General features: G+C 43.3%; 1 protein-coding gene across 4 annotated transcripts in view; it reads right to left on the bottom strand.

Annotated features, from left to right (window-relative positions):
- The window catches only part of KCTD5 (potassium channel tetramerization domain containing 5), a 531,705-nt gene that overhangs the window by 232,806 nt on the left and 278,372 nt on the right, over positions 1 to 20,527 (bottom strand). The gene's annotated exons all lie outside the window — the stretch shown is intronic.

Here is a 20,527-nt window from a genome sequence, read left to right as displayed (position 1 = left end):
AGGCCAGAGGCCTTCCAAGGCCCGGGCCGAGGCCAGAGGCCTTCCAAGGCCCGGGCCGAGGCCAGAGGCCTTCTGAGGCCCAAATCCGTCGTGCAGACGGTCGATTTCTTCTCCAGCCGGCGCCGAGTGTCGAAGTTCGACATTGGGGTGGGGAAGGATGTCAATAGATTATTATTTTAATTTTTAGCAAAAGTATGGCTAAGGCCAGGGGACTCCGCAAAGTGCTTCCGACCAGTATGGCGGAAAAAAACAATCTGAGGATCTTAGACGCGTGTGGGATCTTGGGTACAGTGGACGTCAATAGGGATAGTATTACTGGCACGCCCTGTGTCAACGCCCATTTTCGAGTTTCGAAAAACAAACTAATACTCCGCAGCTTCCACTAGATGTCGGCCTATGCACAGCATGTGATCTAAGCAGATTCCACAAGCCTCAGAAATATATATATCTATATGTGTTGGATTTCACTACAGAAATACTATTCTCCCTCTAACTAGTTCTGACTAAGTTACACTCCCATGCTGCATCTACATGACTTTCCATTAGTGTGTCAATCTTTGTCCCGCCATGTGCATTTCCCATAGGTTTACTAGTCAACTCTTTCTAAATCATTTGGTATTGTGGAGCAATCTTGTAACTGGTCAGTTCACAACTACATTTTTCCACAACCTAGCTGTTTGCAAGAGGAAAAGTTCTCAAAGATAGTCTATGGGTTTGTAATTGTCCGTTTGCCAGTAAGCACCCACTTAAGGCATCAGCCTTTTCACCAATTCAACATGTGGCCTTCTGAGGCTGAAGCATCACATCAAGCATTAGTACAATAAAAACAAAGTTGACCATATGGCAACTACGAGAGCAACTAAAAAAAAAACATGCCTTATTGGATGTCCTTCAAGTTTTTTCCTATAGGAAAATTAGATTGCTTACTTTTTAGGTTTCTAGACACTGAAATAACTGCCATCAAATACTAATGTTTGGAACTGCAACTGTGTAAGCAAGATGAGCAGTCAAGCACCAAGTCAAACACCAAGACCACTAAACTAGTTTTAAGTATCTTGAAAAAAATCTACTTAACGCTTTTGAGATTAAAAAAAACACTCTAATCAGGCACAGTGCAGACATTTTGGTAGTAACTTTTGCTCCTTCACAAACTGGGCATCACCTTCCCCAGTCACTGCAGTACAACAGGAAGAGCCTGGACTTAATATGAACAATCGAGAACTACCTATTGACAAGGGAGGGGGCAGAGTGAATTATTTGGTATGAATGGGCATATCAGGCTTTCACACGCACCTTTTTCCTTCCAACTGCAGTTTAGTTCAGACAGCTAGTCACTTATTCAAAATCTGGCTGAGAGTGCTGCCTTGTGGGTGGATGTGGGCTGCTGGAAACATGACGGTGCTTGAAAAAGCAAAGCACTGATCAGTTACACTGGTGCTTACCTGGCGACGAGTTCACAGGGAAATCATGGAGATTTGCATTTTGACCAAAGTTGTATTAACAGAATCAAACTGATAAAGGGATGACAATTTCATATATGCATTGTTTAAAGAAAAGCTGCCAGTTCGTTTAAAGGTTCTATTTCCATTACGAGCTCGTGGAACATAGTGCAATCTAAAGCTCAAAGCAGTTAAACAGGCTGTTCAACCAGGAAGGTTAGACCATTCATCACTGTGCAGTATCTACATCCACTAAAGTATTCTGCCTCCCTCCATTTAGAGAAGCCCAAAGCACTTTTGAGAATAGATATTCATTGTAGTGACTACTGTACTAGTTTAGAGCCCCTTTTCTCCATACTTCGTGTGCTCCCGCGGGTGGACTGGAGCATTTTTTTTGCAGCACCACATAATGCCTATTTTTACACAGAGCCTTTGTCATGTGCGGCCTCTGGCACAATACCCTCATATGCTCCACCTATGAGCCTATTCCAACCGCCGAAGGTAGGAACCGGACTTAAAGCCAACGAATTTTAGAGGGATAAAAAGGCAGGCGTATGGATGAGAGGAGACTAGGGATTAACAGTACAGAAGTCATTAAAGTGAGTAACATTTTCTTACTCCACCTTTCTATCCCCTTCCCTCCATATTTCTGGTAGAATCAAGCACACATCTACCCGTGGATGGAAGGTCCCATTTGAATTTTAACTAAAGAGGTTCCTGAGGACCGCTTGTCCAAACTCTGCATTGGCCCTCAAACATGCCTCGACAATAGTGATAGCAAAAAGCTAAGTGAGAAGGAAGCCCAAATTGCCACCTTCACAACCGAGTCCAAGGGAACGAGTCTTTGACAGGATACCAGCTGCCTTGGCCAAGAAGCCATTTGATATGATGCAATGTGTGCATCACAGAGCTCCCAAAGACACATGACAATCCATCTGGAGATGGTGGCTGTAGTTGGACTGCTTCTTGTTTGTGCCAAAGGTGCCAGTCTTTCTGGGTACACTGGCCTGAACATGGACTCTACTGAAACTAGTGCCATATCAGTCCAGCCACACACAGGTCCATGTAATGAGCTGTGGGAGCAAGCGACAGCGAGTAGGAGCGGCATGGTAGTCCCATCTATTCACCTCTTGGCGCAAACGCTGCAAGCCAAATTAAGACCTCGCAATGTATCTCGGATGCACGTTTTCAGACAGCCAGACACCAGGGCTGTAGATTTAATGAATGCGACAGAACACTGATCATAATGAGTCAGAGTGGCTACCAGCTGTGTAGGCCACAAATTCTAACTGCATCACTAGGGGTTCGTGCTCACAAAGTGGCCACACATTTGATCCCTTTTGGCTGGTCCAGGACTCCGAGGCACAGCCTTTGCTAAATTTGCCCTTTAGGAAGGAAACCTCAGCTACACCGGTCACTGCATTACCCCACACTCAAGCAACATTTGCTACTCAGGGAACGGTCCCAATACTTGTAGTACCTTTATTGGAAACCTTGGTTAATGGTGTTCCAATTAGCCCTCTGAAAACCATGGAGTATTCTAATAACTTTAGCTCCTTAATGGGGAACCTTAGACTTGCCAGTTCCTGAATTAGCTCTTCAGTAGGGAAGAGCTCGGAGCAGGCACCATTATCTTGTTTAGCCCCTGAACAGGGAGCCTTTGCACACTGGAATATCCAGGCCAGCCCCTGAACTGGAGGCCTTTGGACGAGTCCCAGTGGTGCTGGGATTTGATCAGCCCCCTTCCTGTGGCCAGTAATGCATGGGAAGAGATCCCTGGACTGACCTATCCTATAGCGAAACGCTTACCAGCTATTGTCCCTTCAATGATGAAGTTGCAAAGGACTGCCAGGCATCAAAGAACCTCTTCCCAGCATTGGACCCATGGCAGCACGGTTTGAAAGAAAAAAGTGACTCCCACCAGTGTTCAGGCCCAAAGCATTCGGAGCAAATGAACATTCAAAGCCACGTATTAAGACCAAAAGGACACCAGAAGGTAAAGTTAGGTGCCAATGGGACTGCTTCGAGCAACAACATATCTCAACAGCTTAATATGAAGGTAGAACAAGAAAAAGTATGTACCTTCCACATAACCCGTTTTGGTGTCTGTACCATTTCTCCAAGACAGACTAACTGGATTAACAAAATATATTAACTTTTCAGCAATTACATAAGCAATACTCCTCATCATTAAGGTATCTATAGGAGTGGAACATAAATTCAGAAGGAATTGACTGAAATCATTAGGTCTTAAGAGGTCACAACACGCAAAAAGCAACCAAGATATCACTACTTGTATGTTATGTTATTTCGCATTTATATAGCACTCTATATATCATTGGTATGACCTCAAAGCGCTGGTAGGTTGAACCCCCTCAGGGACAATTGCTTGATGGTAGCTGCATCTGAGCGGTGGGTAGACACCCAGACTGGGTTCTGGCTGCGTTAAGCCTCAGGACGCTTATGTGAGGATCTAGGCCGGTTTGTCATTGGATATAGCTGCGTTTTATTAGGGTGATTAGGTGTTCATGGGGTAGTGTTCGTATGTGAACAGCTAGGCCGAATTTATCGAGGGGTATAGCTGTACTCTAGTTGAGTGATGGTATATAGTAGAGAGTAAGCGTAGTGATATACGATATGATGGTTCATCCTTAGATTGCCTGAGGCCAGGCTGGTGAACAGGGGGCAGGGGTGCACAGAGACACTGGGCACAAAGGGGCACACAGTGAGAGGTCAGGGGTTAGAGCGGCAGGACTGGGGAGTCATAGGGATATATAGCGACACAAATATTCATCTATATTGTGTCCTTCTGGAGCATTTGTATCTAGGTCATTCATCCAACTTCCTTCCTGTTGTCTTAATGTTCCTTCTCCATGTCCCCTCTCCGCATCAAGACTAGAGAGGTGTATTAGCAATAGCAAAATGAGACCGGCTGGCCAGGTTTAGCTTTGCCTGTGCAAAATGTTTAGTCAATGGATAATAACTATCACTTGCCGGCGCTTCAAAATGTTTCTAATCTTTAATGGGCTAAAATGGTTTTAAGAAGCCTGCCTAGGTCAGAAAATACACAAATTAAAGTTTGTTTTGATCAAATCAACCTAAAAGCTTGATTTTGTATCCTATCATGTGTGGCAGAGGCCAACACCCCAGGGTCTAAATGGCCAGCTGGAGCTGTGGCAGGCTTGGTGACAGAATAGCGCTGTGCTGTAGCAGACAAGGCACTGGAGAGTGTTGGATCTCTGCACTTTGTGCAAGAGAAACTACCCCAAAGCATCGGAAAGGCTTACAGTTGGACAGCAATATTGTCAAGGGTTTTCCTCTAGCTTCTAGGAACCAATGCTGTTTACTATTGTGCACAATAGATATATTCTTGGCAAGAAGTTACCCTTCACAGATTGTTTCAAAGGCTGAACACAAATCCAAGAAAATGGACAGTTACCCTTTTGACACCTAGGGTCAGAACCAAGGGTACAGATGAGAATGCAACCAGATTTATCACTAAATACAGTCAAGGCAGCAACAGGCTACAAAAACCAATCAAGAGGCACTGGCATATACTCCAAATAGACCCAGATATCAAAGCAAGGGCCCAGGATATTGCACGTTTTGCCTTCAAAAAATCACCAACACTCAAGAACATGCTAAGCCCCTCATTCATGGCACCCACACCCATGGCGCGATTTAACTGCTGCAGTCCCCCAGAACTAAAGTATTTCATAAATGTGGGACGTGTACTGTGTGTCCCTACACTCACTCCACCAACAATTGACTTTGAAAGCACCAAACACACAAATAGCTGATCAACTGCTGCTCTAAATGTATGGTGTATGTCAATGTTTGTGGTCACAAGTATATAGGCAGCACTATCAGAGCTACGTACCAGGACCAGAGAGCACCTCAACCTAATGGGCTCACAAGAAATGAAGTATCCCCTTGCCCAACACTGGCAAACGCAATACAAGATGGATGACAAAGGGGACATCCAATTCTCAGGGATTGACATTGAGTCGCCAAGTGTAAGAGGGGGAGACCAAGAGCAGCTCGATGAACAGACTGATATGCAGCCACAGATTAGCGACTGTTGGCCTAAGCAAGGAGCAAGAATTCAATGTGTTTTTATGAACTCAGTCACCCTTGCTTATTGTCAAACTGTAACCATTCTTGTTGTTTTAATCACAAAGTGATGTATGTTCTTAAACTTTTGAGGTTATATTCACCCCAACCTGCTAATTACCTATACCCACTGTATCTTCAGCAATCCGCATATGCACCAGCCCTTCTGGCAGTTTGTCTTAAAAGACATCAAGTACAGAGGGGCTTCGGCACACCTTAGACCCCTCCCCCCCCCACCCTCAACAATTACTCTGTAGGAATACTAAATCAATTAGCCACAGGAGGTATCCCACTCCCAATGGCTGGATGCATGTTTTGAACACTTATCAATTACAGATTAGACTTTGTTAATTTGTGTATTAACCGTGGCCATAATTGTGTGCCCACGAATATGAGGAAGCCACCTCAGATCTCCATTTCCTACCACTGGCCAAGTTAAAACACCTGCATCTCGGTAGCAACGAGCGCGCATCCAGAGGATGTGCATTTGGACCAATCCCCAGCCACTGCACTGCTAGCCAAAAGCAGCCAGCAACGTCATTCATGTTTGAGGAATTGAGGCCCATTTAAATGTAGCATGAAAATGGCCATCAACACTGTATTCAGTGCGAGAGACGAGATCTTCAGAAACATTGTACATCAAGTAAGGTCCTGCCAAGTGGTTGACGTAGTGTCTCCACTTAACTATAATTCACATCTTTTGATCTCGCACAGGTCGTTATGACCATCAAGAATATAACATTGGATATTATACAACTCCTGCACGCTTGGGCATACCGATCAGAGTTGCACTCTCACGCCAAACACTAAGAGTCTCTTTGCCTTTCCCAATTCCTGCTCAGACATTGCTCAACTTATCACTTGACCCTATGCCTGGGGTCTCCCTACACCCCTCTTGCCACACTGTCCTGCCACGGAGTGGGCACAGCAATGCACACAGATATTAGGTCTCCTTTATATGTGGCCTACCACTCTAGCAATGCAAGGTCAATACTGGACTCAACAGCCCTTTCGAGTAGGCAGTGTTCGCACTAAACGCACTTATGATCGATACTGCACTCTTGATTTCTTCTAAAACAGTACTGAACCCGAATCTTGCCAGCCCATGTGTATGTTACTACTGGCATTCGATTTCCACCTCCAAAGCTTATCCCTTACAGGCCTTACTTCCAGCTTGGGTTGTGGAATACTCACCAGAAATCTAGACCGGGGATTTCCCCGCCCCCCCCCCACACTTTATTCAGCATAGAAGCTGCAGGAGCTTTAACACAACCTTTCTGGTAAGCACTCCTAGCCTTCAGTTTTCTCCCATTTTCCGGCTGCTGTTAGGGAGAATTCTCAATATGTGCTAATTTCCCTTACCTTTTGAGACCCCCAGCAACTTTGCTGGATTTCTAGGATTCAAATTTCTTTACCTCGGGAGTGTGTGAGCCTTTTTCCCCCCACTCTTCCATGTATTTTGATGTGCGTTTACTTTTGTGTTCTTTGGTTATGGAGTTTTAAAACAACTCCATAGACGACATCTTTTTCTGTGTCACACAGCATCTTCAGTGCAGTGACACAGGGATGTCTTTCAGACTTCAAGGTTTAAATACCTTCTGTGGAACAGACTACTGTCTCCCAGAGCATGTAAAGATAACGTGACTTTACTAGTCTCTTTAAAATTACAGACCCAGCACACACTATTACTATAGAGTGCTGGAGGGGTTGCCTAGCTTCCCCGAGTCAAAACACTCATGTAACAGTCAAATGTTACCCGTTCCTACTTTAAAAGGCAGTGGTAGTGGTTTAGATCAAACTACCATGATTCCGCCCCCCCCCCCCGACCCCGAACGGTAGCTAAAAATAGTGTCAGCCATGTTTTTCAATATGGCGCCCAAAACCTAGCTGTAAAAACAGACTCTGGTCGACTTTTTTCGCCATTTATTTTAGGAAAGGTCCTTCTTGTGTTTGTCTCTGCATGCCAAACCATGTTTGGTCCCTTAGTTTGTTGGCATTTGGCGGGCTTCAACGCTGAAGCCCTCTTCTGGCGCCAGGGTGTCTGGGGTGGACAGGATGTGAGGGAGGTTTCTGAAACTTCCTGTGCTTAGTTTCCTAGGAGACCTGAATGCACTCTTGCATGATTGGCCGGCTGGCTGTCCGTCAAGGACAGCCACCCTGCTGTGTGATAGACAGCCAGGCTGGAATGAATGGGGGAAACTGTTTAAAAGCAGGTCTCTGGGACTTGGAAAGCAGAGTCGACCACTGGAACGAAAGAACCGAAGACGAGCTGAAGGAAGAGGACTGCTACAACTCCTGGACGACCGGTGAAGCCCTGCTGCAGGTCCAAATTGCCTGAAACTCCATCGACAGAAGCCCTTCAAGGTTAACTTCTTCCCTTGAGTTTGGTGGGAACAACCAACTCGCAAGCCACCTGGACACCGTCCCATCTGGTTGAAATTTTCATCAGAGTGCTGTTGAAAACCAAATAGCCAGATGGAAGAAAACCAGCTTGTGGACTTTAAGGCACTCGCACCTTAAACCAACATTTTGCTAACCTTTTGGCCTCATCCCTGGGCAGTGTAGGAACCTCCCGACATCCTCGTCTCCACGACTGAAGCTCAGGAACAGCAAAGTCTGCTCGAACTGCCAAGAACAACTGCCTCAGGTACAGCTCTTCACTAACAAGGTACTGTGCAAACGCGGTCCGGAAAGGTTTTCGGCCATCGCGAACGTTTGTGGAAACTTTCTCAACTTTGTAGGCTTGTCCTTCCCTAAACATTCGTCAAACTTTTCACCTCGCCAAATTCTTCTAAACTCTGTGGCAAAGATTTAACCGTTATCTACCAGAACTGTGCTATCTTATACAAGGACTCTGAACCATTGACTTTGGCCCAGGCATATTGAGAAGAATTGCTGGTTGTAGTTAACTGAAACCCTTTGCCCTGCCTATGAATGTATTTGGGCTGCCTCCCTTATTACCTTGTCTTTTTATCCCTTTATAAGTTACTGAAGTGCCATTTAGCTCCCACTTCAGGGGAGCTGAACTTGTTCAGCAACATATTGGTGGTGTATTGCAGTATATTAGTGTGCGATATTGAGCTGCTCTTACTAGTGGAATGTTTTCTAACAGTGTAAATAAAAGTATATTCTTTTACCAAGAAACCTTGAATCTGTGTATATTATCACTGTATTAGGTGGTATTTTGTGTAACTTGTTCTACTGCTCACTCAACTCTTGAGATAAGTCTGAAGTCTGGCTGCTCAGCCACGGCTACCACATAACTGTAGTACAGGCTTGTACCAAAGGTGAAATTGTACCGACACTTGTAGTCTTAATTGCATGTAGTGTTCTCAAAGGGTACTGCATGTGATTCTGCCCAGCATCTGCCACCTACGCAACTCCTCTCCCTTCTTCCCTTTCCTCCCTCTGTACAGTTTTAATAATTGTTACCACCTATAACCCACACAAACAATTATTTAAAAAACAGTATGGTTGATAATTTTATCGCAACTCTCACAATGCATATAATTGGGACAACACACCTATGGGTGATACATGCTTGATTATTTTAATTGCATATGATTAGCCTGAATATGACCTAGAAGGTCAAAACGCGTGTCAGCAAATCACAATAAATACCTTTGTCTGAAAAGAATTCCAGATTCTTAGAGCTTTATTAAAGAGAAACTCTCAGCTGACTTTTAGTGTTTAGCAGGAATGTGGTTGTCTAGCACCAATTTGTGCCAATAACCAGGGACACTGTCCCTCGTAGACCGCATCTACACGCAAGATTCAAACCCGCAAGCATGGTGGTCCTGCAGTTCTACTGCTCCCAATCACCAGTTTGTCTATATGCACTGTGTCAAAACACATACCTCGAAGTCTCACCAGTACAGAAAGTGGTAAGGATTACCACAACACCATGGCGCCTCAAAAGAATGGGACTATTTAGCCAAATTAGGTAAACACAAAATTGGTTATACACAAAAAAGCTAAATGAGTGCCCATGTCATTCTGGATAAACAAAAATATATTGTAAGCTGTCACTTCGAGCGGCACTAGGCATAAAAAAACTCTAATCACATCTCTAATATCAGGAGAACTAATCACAGGCACCCCATTAAAGCCAGAATACTGTTCAAAACCGTCAGCATCACCCACAAATGCATCACTAACAAAGCGATAGAATATCTCCTTAATGCAGTTACCAAGAAAAACCACACTACACTCCTCAGATCAAATAACAGAAAATCTTGACATCCCTCGATACAAAAGAGAAAAAGCAGGTGGGAGCAGCTTCAAAGTACTCGCTCCCATGCACTGAAATGCCCTTTCAACTAATATCAAGAATGAAAACTCCTACCTATTATTTAAAATATAAATTTAAAAAAAAAACCTTAAAACTTGGTTATTTAATCAATTGTAACATGGATTTAGAATCTAACCAGCGCAGACCTAACCCAGCTGCCCTTTTGCATAATTGTTTTATAATAGTGTTATTGTATTACTTCCTGTAGTGCCGTGCTCTATTCTAAGATTGTACTTTGCCATTGTCTGTAACTATGCCGCGATACCTCAGGGACTGGGCGTATAGTAAATAAAAAATATATAAAACTGGATTCTCACAGATGAGCAGTTGTATATGCATAAAAAATATCAAGGCAATTCTACAGAGAATTTCACAAAAGGTTTTTAAGGAATCTTTAGTTAATGAAAAACCTTGAGTTACAATATTCAATATGGTTTGCAAAATTCACGAAACCTTAATTGATCCATCGGGACATCCCATTATTTCAGGCATATCATTTGTTTTACAACCTACATTCACAGATTGTCTTAAGCCTATTGTGATGGAAATTAAATATCTGAGCACTCCACAAGCCTTAAATAAAAATTATGATTTTCCGTTCAATCTCAATGAATGGAACCCTTAGGTCTTGACTTTGAACCCTTGTAAACACGCATATCACAAGCCATGTTGCAGGTGTTGGAAGAAAGATTAAATAAATGCATACACTCAAAACCCGTCACCAATATATTAATTCTGTCGTGCATCGAAATGGAATTGACAAATTATTTCCAATTCATTTGAACGTTCTTTAAACAAATTGAAGGCGCAAGGATCAGCGGTGCCATCCCTAGCCAATCTACATGTGGAAATGTTTTAACTGACATTGATATATGCAGAAACAAACCCATTTCAAATCAACATTAAAGTCTGGCTACATTATATGACATTTTATTTATATCACGCTCGTACACAAGTGTTTGAGCGCGACAAGGCAAGGGAGGGGCACAAGGGAGAACAAAAAACGATCTTACTATATTATAATGAATACCTTACTACCTTATTATATGGTCACATAACGAAGATTCTCCTAATACATTCAATTAGATTAATGCACAGGATTATTTAAAAGGTGCACAAAGCATGAGCACCAAGGAGGTCAAATCATTTGACCCAACCATTTACATACAAGACAAGAACCTTAGAGAAACTGTACCATAAAACTCGCTACGATGGACTTATTTTTCAATACCCATCACACTACACACATCAAGGAGAACCTCCCGTTTGGGCAGTTTGTTTGCAATTAAAACTTAGTAGACACAAAATTCATATGCAAAAAAAGCTGTAAATCTTCTAAGTAAATTTATTTACACCGATTACCTCAAAACATGAGGCAAAAATGGATACAAGAACCCACTACTACAATAGAGACTGTACTGGAACCAAAACCAAAAGCCCACTGACACCAAAACAGTATGTCACAACTTATACACATTTATCATATCAAATTGAAATGCATAATAGGAAAACATTTTATGTTAAGCAGAAGATGGACTACAATCTTGGATAAAAAGGTAAAAGCACAGGCAATTTAGTGATGAGAAATTATGAACTGAAGAAACCTACTGTGAAAAATGTGTGGAATGGAACAAATTGAAGGTCACCATCCATGTGGCAAATGTTCAGTATGACAGAAAAGCACAGTTGTAGATCTAGGCAGAGCAAAGGCACGGACCAAAGATGATTTCATGAAGTGTGATAATATGAACAAAAACCAAAGTGTCTCTCGCATACTAGTCCCCAGGATCTCCCTCTCGGGTGAGCAGGGCACAGCCATCGACCTTTGGATCCAAACCCTGGGGGTGGACTAGTGCAGGAGGATCACCTGGCTGAGGGGTCTTCGGGGAGTGGGGGGTGAGGCAACCGATGGTGAGACGCGGTATTCCCCCTTTCCTGTACACACAACCCATACTGATGTCTAAACTCCCTAAAACTCCCCCTCACCCTTCCTTTTGACACAAACACTGGGCCGAGGAAGAGGGCGACAGAGTAAAGAGGCTAACCTTTGTATCTCTCATTGGACATGTCCCGCTAATTGTGTTAAAGTCAGGCATTTGAATTTAAGTGCATACATCTGGTACCAATTCACTCTCCCCACATGGATAAAAGGCAGAACAGACACACTGAGCAGGGTGGAACACGAGCAAAAGCAGAACTTCCAGGGCGAAGGAGAATCACATGGAGCAGACCGACGGACCAAGGGATGAGAGAAAAGGGTAGAAAATACCAGGAGTTCCCTGCAGGAGGTTGTTGCCTCCAAAAGGCTGCGAAAGACACATGGAGAAGGCCAAATCCCAGAGAAGAAGACTGCATTATGTTTCAAGGACGCTAGCGACCCTCAGGGTGAATGGCAGAGTGGGGAGTGGAGGCCAAGCCTGTGGTATTAACCTTGACTCGTGAAGACAAAAAAAGAAAGGAACACAGCCGGTGAGATGGCAAGGGACATGTAAGACCGATGTGTTTTAAGGAGAAGTTGCAACAGTAGGTCGCACAATTGAAGGCTGCATGCGGGTGTATGAGACGCGAAGGAAGGCAGACCTGTGATGAATTCTGAATTACTGAGAGCTTTGAAACCAATGATACAGAGTTGCCGAGTGGTCCGGCGAAAGGAAGTAGCTTATTCAAAAGTCTCAGTGAAAGGTGAAATGTTTTTGGTTATGAAGTGAAAGTGAATCAACTTAAAAAAGCGAAGTGATCAAAATTAACCCCGGGAGAAAAGGAGAAGAGTAAAAGGTGAACATTGAACTTTTGTGCTTATAACAAACTACCCAGACCAAGAGACACTGGGGCAAACACCACAAGAGGGTGAACTGAAAGTCAAAGTGGTCATTGGCAGGTCTATACCAAAAGCCACGCACATTCGAAAGTCTGACATCAGGAACAGCTTCGAGCAGGATTGAAGGAGACTGGAAGTGTGATAGGTTAAGGGATGTTAACCCCTAAAGGGTGGGAATTAAGCTTGGGGAAGGGAATCCCTGCAAGTATTGTGCTTTGAAAGGTCTGAGCCCAACTGAGGGAAACGGGCGTGACATTTTTGTTGAACTGTGTTTTTAAAGCCGGAAAGAGACCAACATGAAAGGCCAGGTGGGCCTCGATCCATGTTTTTAACTGCCTTGTTTTGAGAATCTTAGCCAGAGTGTGTCATCCTGTCTACGGGGACCGCCTTAATCTGTGCTGTCCAATGTGGGGAGGAGAGCCGACTCAGCCACACTTATTCTTTATATTCTAACACTGATTTTCCTTTGCATACATATTCTCCTTTACACACTTTTTTTTACAAGAGGTATGGCAGGCATTAGGCAGGGTTCCGCCCTAAACATGGCACGGAGTCAGCTCTGATCGACTTGAAAACTCAGATGGAGTCACTGAAGGACAATGGGAAGCTAGCTGCTCTTCTCCTCGATCTCTCTGCGGCTTTTGATCTGGTCAACCACCAAATACTCTGCCAGCATCTCAAATCCGCAGCCCACTTCTCAGACTCTGCCGATGCCTGGATCCACTCATTCCTGAGCAATAGATCCATGAGGGTCTTCTCACCGCTGGCATCAGCGGATCCCTCCCCCATTCACTGTGGCGTTCCTCAAGGCTCGTGTGTATCCCCTACGTTGTATAACGTATTCACCAAGCCCCTCTTCGATGTGCTTGACTATCTGGGTGTCTCCTACACTAACTACGCGGACGACACCCAGATACTCATCCCTATCACAGGAGACTACACAGCTGACACCAAAGCCCTTAACGATGTTTACTCGGTCATCCAGGCCTGGATGGCACAGCACGAACTCTGCCTTAACGATGATAAGACTGAGCTCTTACTTTTAGGATCAAATCATCGGCTCAACAAACTAGACCAAACCTACAAGTCCTGCATTATTGACGGCAATGACATTAAAGTCTCCAAAGATACTAAGACGCTAGGGGTCCATCTTGACTCCTCGCTTTCTCTGAACAGACAAATGCAGTTAGGTCAGCTTCGGCCTATACCTGCAAACTTATCACTGCCTGTAGACCCTTCCTAAACTCCACCAACTGTATCACACTCGCCAGAACTCGTGTTATGGCCAAAATCGACTACTGTAGTGCTCTCTACCTAAGGACCAGTCAGTCTAACCTTAATAAATTGCAAACTGTACAAAATAATGCCTTAAGGGCAGCCTTAAACATCCCGAGACACTCTCATATCTCCTCCGTCAGATTGGACTTACGCTGGCTCCCGGTAAAACAGAGAATTGCCCTGAAAACCCTAGCTTTGACTCACAAATGTCTGAACAACAACGCCCCACCTTACCTGTCCACTTGCTTCTCACGCCACACCTCCACTCGACCTACCAGAGCAGCCCAAACTCACAGCCTCATCGTGCCTAGATGCAAACTCCAAAAAGCTGGTGGGGTGAGCTTCCCCATCCTGGCCTCCAAACTCTGGAACACCTTGCCGACACCTATTAGAATTGAACCATCATTCCACTCCTTCAAGAACAATGCTAAAACATGGTTGCTCTCCCAAGTCTCATGAGACCTTGACACAGTCCAGACTCCATGTGGGGTACAGAACTGAATATACATTTTCTCTCTGCTCTGTCCCTGTATTATACACTGTTAATGGTACCCTTCGGTACATGTATATATGCTGTATATTTTTTGTAACTTCTGTAACTACTGCTTTTTGTAACATGTTTAAGAGTATGCGCCCGGTTGCCCCTGGGCCTGGTTTTTTGCGCTTTATAAATAAAATAAAATCAAAAATCAAATCAAAAGTTACTGTAGGCAATTTGGATTTCATAGACTCAACTAGGACTTATTTATTATCTGATGGTCGAGACTACTCCCATCCTAGCTATAAGGCAAAGTAGGAGTTTTTCCAAACCCCGAAAATTGAATAAAGGTTTTACAAATTGTACCTTTCGTGTCAGTGTCCTACTTGTGATACCATGCCTCCCTTACAGTAGCTTAAGATACTTTGGTGAAATGGTGAGAAGCAAAAACATGCATGATGGAGCCTTAAAGCAGATTTAAAATAAAATAGCCTTTCATGTTAAATACGGATATGGAACATGAATTTCATGGACTAATTTTAAAAGGTGCAAATCTGTCAGATCAAAACCTGGCTAAATTATTCAAACTCAATGTTATTCAGCCCAGAAATGTGGCTTTAAGTGACATGTCATTTGACAAGTATGGGTTTATAAATTTAACATGCATGCAGGGATCGAAATTAGGTTTTGATGATCAGGAGCAAAAAGCAGCTCATGGATATCCGTCATCACCTGTTGAGCAGCAGCAAGTACATCTCGCGCAGCAAATCTAACTTGTCTGCAACATGCAGACTCTAACCTTTGGTCTATTCTAGGTTATTCAGTATGCTTTAAATGTCACATAGGTGTGCTCTTTATTATCTTTTATACACATACCCAAACCTCCACAGTTAATATTACATTGTCATATTTCTGTATTACACCATTTGCCTAGTGAGACAAAAGTATCTGCTGGCTTCAAGCTAACCAGGCCCCTCTTGGCTATAAGCAGGAGCTAAATAGCTCCCAGCTGTTGGCAATTTCGAACCCTGTACCATTACCGTGGTAAACTACACCTTAATCACTCACAATCTATAATCTCATAGGTTTTGTGGCCACCGTAGTTTCAATAATTTGTTCGGAAAATGGAAGAATGTGTTAATTGTTGCAGATAACCATTATTTAACATGGGGTAACAAACAATGGTAGAACTGCAGGCCACTGAAACATGGGCACTGCCATAAACCAGTACATGCAATGTCACACACTGTGGCATGAGGCCATACATTCAAGTACACCATGCAACTTAATAGGGCTGGGCGATATGGACCAAATGTAATATCTTGATATTTTTGGGCTGAATGACGATATATGTCTCAATATTGTTTATGTGGGTTGAATGCTCACAAACACCTTTATTTATAAGACATTGTTCAATAAAATACAAATACAGTGGCCATTTTCCTGTGAGAGTTCACAACTGTAAATATCAAAATGTAAATAAAATAGTATATATGTATATATATATATATATATATCATCTCGATGTTCACGTTAGTCTCATCCTATAAAGATTTAAAAAATATATCGATATCTCCAAAACTCGATATATCACCCAAAGCTACCACTTAAAATCTGCATAAAACATGCGGCCCAATATTTGGTGTGTAATGCATTCTATTCCAGAGCTATAGCCGAGCCAAACTAAAAATTCATTCAACTATAAAGAGCTCAATTTTATTTTAGGGTACAACTTTAGTTTTGGTCTAAAGCATCAGTAACCACGAAACCAGCCCTACAGATAAGGCGTGTATCCATCACCTTTACTCTCTACAAATGGGCAAATACCCCAAAAATAAAAATAGGGAGTAAAAATATTCCCAACAAAAATAGGAAACAGATAGCCGGAGAATAAGGTTTTAACTTTCACCCACACAGCTCCATGGATACGTTTCAACCAGAAGTGCAGTAAGAAATTATTACTGCCTGATCAGAAGACGTAAACATGCATCTTAATGTGTATGAATAGCTAGGTGCAAATACATTACAAAAAAGTATGTTCAGTTACATTTTTACTTCTTTATAAAATACTTCCATTGGCAATTAGAATTACATATTTACTCACTTAAAAATCTGCCTAAAGCTCCTCTATTAATCATTACAGTAGATTTGTACATCTAAAGCAACAAAACAAACCTTGTACACAGGAACAACACAGGATAACTACTCATGGGAGATCCAGCCTCCACCCAAACACATTCTCCATTTCTAAGACGCGGATTTGCTGGTTGTCTAAAGAGGTTACATTCTGGTCATTGCGAATTATGGCTGGGAATGGATTAAATATTTCTCATACAAAAATAAAATCTACCAACTCAAAGCTAGGCTTCACCTTCAAAAGAACAATGTTCTTTCTGATGGAAGTTCCTATGATATTCATATCACTGCGCAGCTGATGTTTGGATACTTCTCGGCCACCGCTGGCGCCAGATATATCGGGCCAGTATATATCAAAACACTGCACCCTGTGACCTCAATTCCACCCCCATTTCCCCAAAGCACTGATGCAGAGGAATTGTGGAACTAAAAGGTGCACTAGCCATCAGTCAAGAGGGGGAGGTTGGGAGGGTGAAGTTCCTTCCGTGGATTCCCCATCAGAAAAAACATTAATAGTAATTTCTTCTTCTAAACTATTCTTTTCCCCAATGATTCCACACCTATGACGACTCTGTGGGGCCTGACCCCTAATTACCATAACCCAAGCAGGCCCACCACCTGAGGACGTTTTATAAGTAAAGCAAGTTTATTGTGCAATCATCCGGGGAGCAGATGAAAACCTGAGGAGTCAAACAAACCACATCAGTTGATACATTTTATACATATTTACAACAGTTAAAACACTTGATATTTATTAAAAGCCAAATCCCATCTTTCTACAAATTCCCCACTCATTGGTAGCCGTTATCTTAACTACCATCTTCAGATCATGTTCTTGAGCTGAGACGAGTTCTTGTGTTTCCACCTGCAGCCAACCCAATTCCTCAGCGGTGGGTTCTTGTGTTTCCACTTGCAGCAAACCTGATGTGGGTTTGGGGCTTGTGCCCTTTCGTGCTCATTGGGTGAAGCATTGCCGTTCTCCTGGCTCATGATCCACTTGAGTTTGAAACCCCCTATGCGTTATTGCTTTGTTTGACCTCTGGGGTGGGTTCTTTGAGCCGTTGAATTTGTATATTATAATTTGACTTTTTTGCAGGCGTTTTAGCCTTTGTGTATCCTAATTTGGTGTTTTAATTGGTGTTTTCTCAGCTCATGATCCACTTGTGTTTGACCCCCTCATCCATTGTTATTGCATTGTTTCTCCTCGGGGGTGGGTTCTTTGAGCTCATGTTTTAATAATTGAATTCTTCACTGAACTCATGATCCATTTGTGTTTTTAACCCCATATGCGTTCCTAAAGGGGGCACTGGCCATGTCCTGCAGCTATGCAGTGGCCACTAGGCACCCCAGATGTGCCCATGGTCAATAACCTCAGTGTCCAGGTAATGTGCTTCATCCATGGCCATGCCCCCCAACGAAATCTGGTGAGAAAAGGACGTGGTTATCAGGTACATGGGGGCTTAAATCTCAGTGGCCATTGACAGCCCTCTTGCTTCAAGCTGGGTCTGAAACCATTTTGGGGCTCACCAACCCACCTGGTGGATTGTAAGCCGAAACCACAAGGCTAAGGGTAGCTCAAGGGGGGGGAGATTTGACAATTTTTCTTGCAGCACAGTAACATGTTAATGTTAAAGGATATTTGTACCGTGCACCATCACCACCGGAGTGGTCCCCTGGCGCTCTGGAAGGGGAGGGGGGAAGTTAGTGGGATGAGCTGGAGAAGTGCAAGAGAGCAGTGATGTGCTGCTGGCGGCCTCAGCCGGGAATTCCGTTGGCTGGGCTTGGGGTGTTCTACTGTCGGAAGACGTATTCTGTTGTGCGAGTCCATGTGTGCTTTGGTTTGTTGCAGTGTAGTGACGATTGTGTGGATTGTTGTGTTGTAGGTTTGTGGTTGTGTTTGGTTAGAATTGGAGGTGTATGCAGAGGGTGAAGTCGTTAGTGGGTTGGTTAGTTGGCATTGCTGTTTGAAGGGAGGCAGTACATTTCCGTATTCCTAATTAGGTGGGGTGTGTGGGCATCACCATGTCTGCACCCAGATCAGGGATGTACAACGCTCATGGTCCCTTTTCCTTATGGCATCTGTTCATATGCATAACCTTGCTCAAGTTGTGTACCGGCCGCCTACGTGGCCCCTGTTTGTATGCAGAGCGGGCAGGCGTTTGTGCATCCCTTGCAGACTAGCCTCGAGAGCATTCCCAATCTAGTCTAGCATGACACCAAAAGTTCATGAGCATTGACATCTTGGATTTATTTTCAAAGCCCCAACATTATTTGATCGGTTATCTATTTGACAGTGAAGATATTAAACTGTTCATTTGCCCAAGCATTTGAGGAGTGATACTTCACACTAGTCAGGAAATGGTGTGATGGATGCATGTGGAAAACTCATTCATGCAAGGGGGCGAGTGATATATACCTAGCTTGGAACGTTAAATAGTTGTACACCCTTCATATGCACACCGACTTTAATCAAAAATGTATATTAAAACTGGATCTCGTAAATCTATTCCTTTAATGTTATATTATTTGGCATTTATATAGTGCTCTATATATCATTGATATGACCTCAAAGCGCTGGTAGGTTGAACACCCTCGGGGACCGCAGTCCAGTTCAATAGAGAGAGTGTTGTAGGGTGCGTGGGTGCACCAGTTATGTGTGCAGCTGATGTAATTGCCTGATGTAAGAGCTGCATCCTAGCATTAGGTGTGGTGGTGAAGATACCAGTTGAATGCTTGTAGTCAGGTGGATGGGTAGCATGGTACTCGGTTCACATTAACACTGAACATATCCCAACCGTGCAGTAATGAGCCTTTGCATTCTTCACTTTACCATTAATGGTTTCTACTGGACCCGGATGGAACAATGGGGTTTTGTCCACTGCCTCTTATGAAATGGTGAGTGGTTATTTCCATCTATTGCACACCACTCCACGCCACATCTACAGACTTGCAGACCATGCCCTTTCAGCTGGACCCTTTTCCCTCACCATCCATCAATCTGTCTATTCCCACTAGTAAACACTAATAAACACTACTGGTTTTAATAATGCTTCAGCATTGCTACAAAGCCACACCATTACTCTGACGCATTTCTAGATGTAGTGAAAATACTAGGACAGTCAACCACTAGCACACCGCCCAGATTGATGAAATGCAGTTCTGCTCGTTTCGTGATAGACATGATTTATTTTCAGCATTTGTGCTAGTATTTAGGGCTTTGTTTGCAACATGCAAGCCTGTAACAAGGTATGTGTACCGAGGAACCACTTCATGGGGTTAAGTGAATGATGCATTGAGTGAGCCACTGCTACCCTTAAAAGCCAGAGTGGCAGCACTAAAAAAATGCCTAGGCAGCAGCCAAAAGGTTAAGAGTATTTTTATATTTTCTACATTAGGCGGATTGCATAAAAATCTGACAGCAAATGGGCTGCAAGATACAAACTCCCTATAATTATAATTGTTTTATAGCACGCTTAATACCAGCGAGTGGTTTCTAAACGTGGGATTGGGATTCTAACCCGTGTTGTGCTGAGTTGTCTTGCTTCCAAGACAAACGCATTGCCCCCGAGCTATCCTTCCTCACCCATCATTTGTTGTCCCCATTTAAAGATAATGCAGCGTAGTACCAGAAAGTTCTGTACACCCATTTAACCTAATTTTATTACAGTGTTCTGCTATGATAAAAAGTTCATAGACTTTAAGAAGTTGTGGGTCCCAATCCACATATATATACACCAATCAGGGGTAAACGTTTGAATAAGCAAGCTACTAACCAGGCATCAAGAATCACGCGCTTCTGCATTCTCCACATACACACAGGACACCAATCCTCACTTGACAATAGTCAATTACTTGCCAATGATTAGTTGTGAGTGCTGGTTTTAAGGTCTGCCCCCATCACTTCATTTCTGTACGCAAGCCAAAATTATGGAGTGTTGCATCACTATAAACTGTTCAGTTTGAATTTACAGAGC

The sequence above is a fragment of the Ambystoma mexicanum genome, chromosome 2q, assembly GCF_040938575.1.
Source record: "Ambystoma mexicanum isolate Mex_15411 chromosome 2q, UKY_AmexF1_1, whole genome shotgun sequence".
NCBI lineage: Eukaryota > Metazoa > Chordata > Amphibia > Caudata > Ambystomatidae > Ambystoma > Ambystoma mexicanum.
Note: the sequence above shows the minus strand (reverse complement) of the source record. Positions and strands in the feature narration are given on the sequence as shown.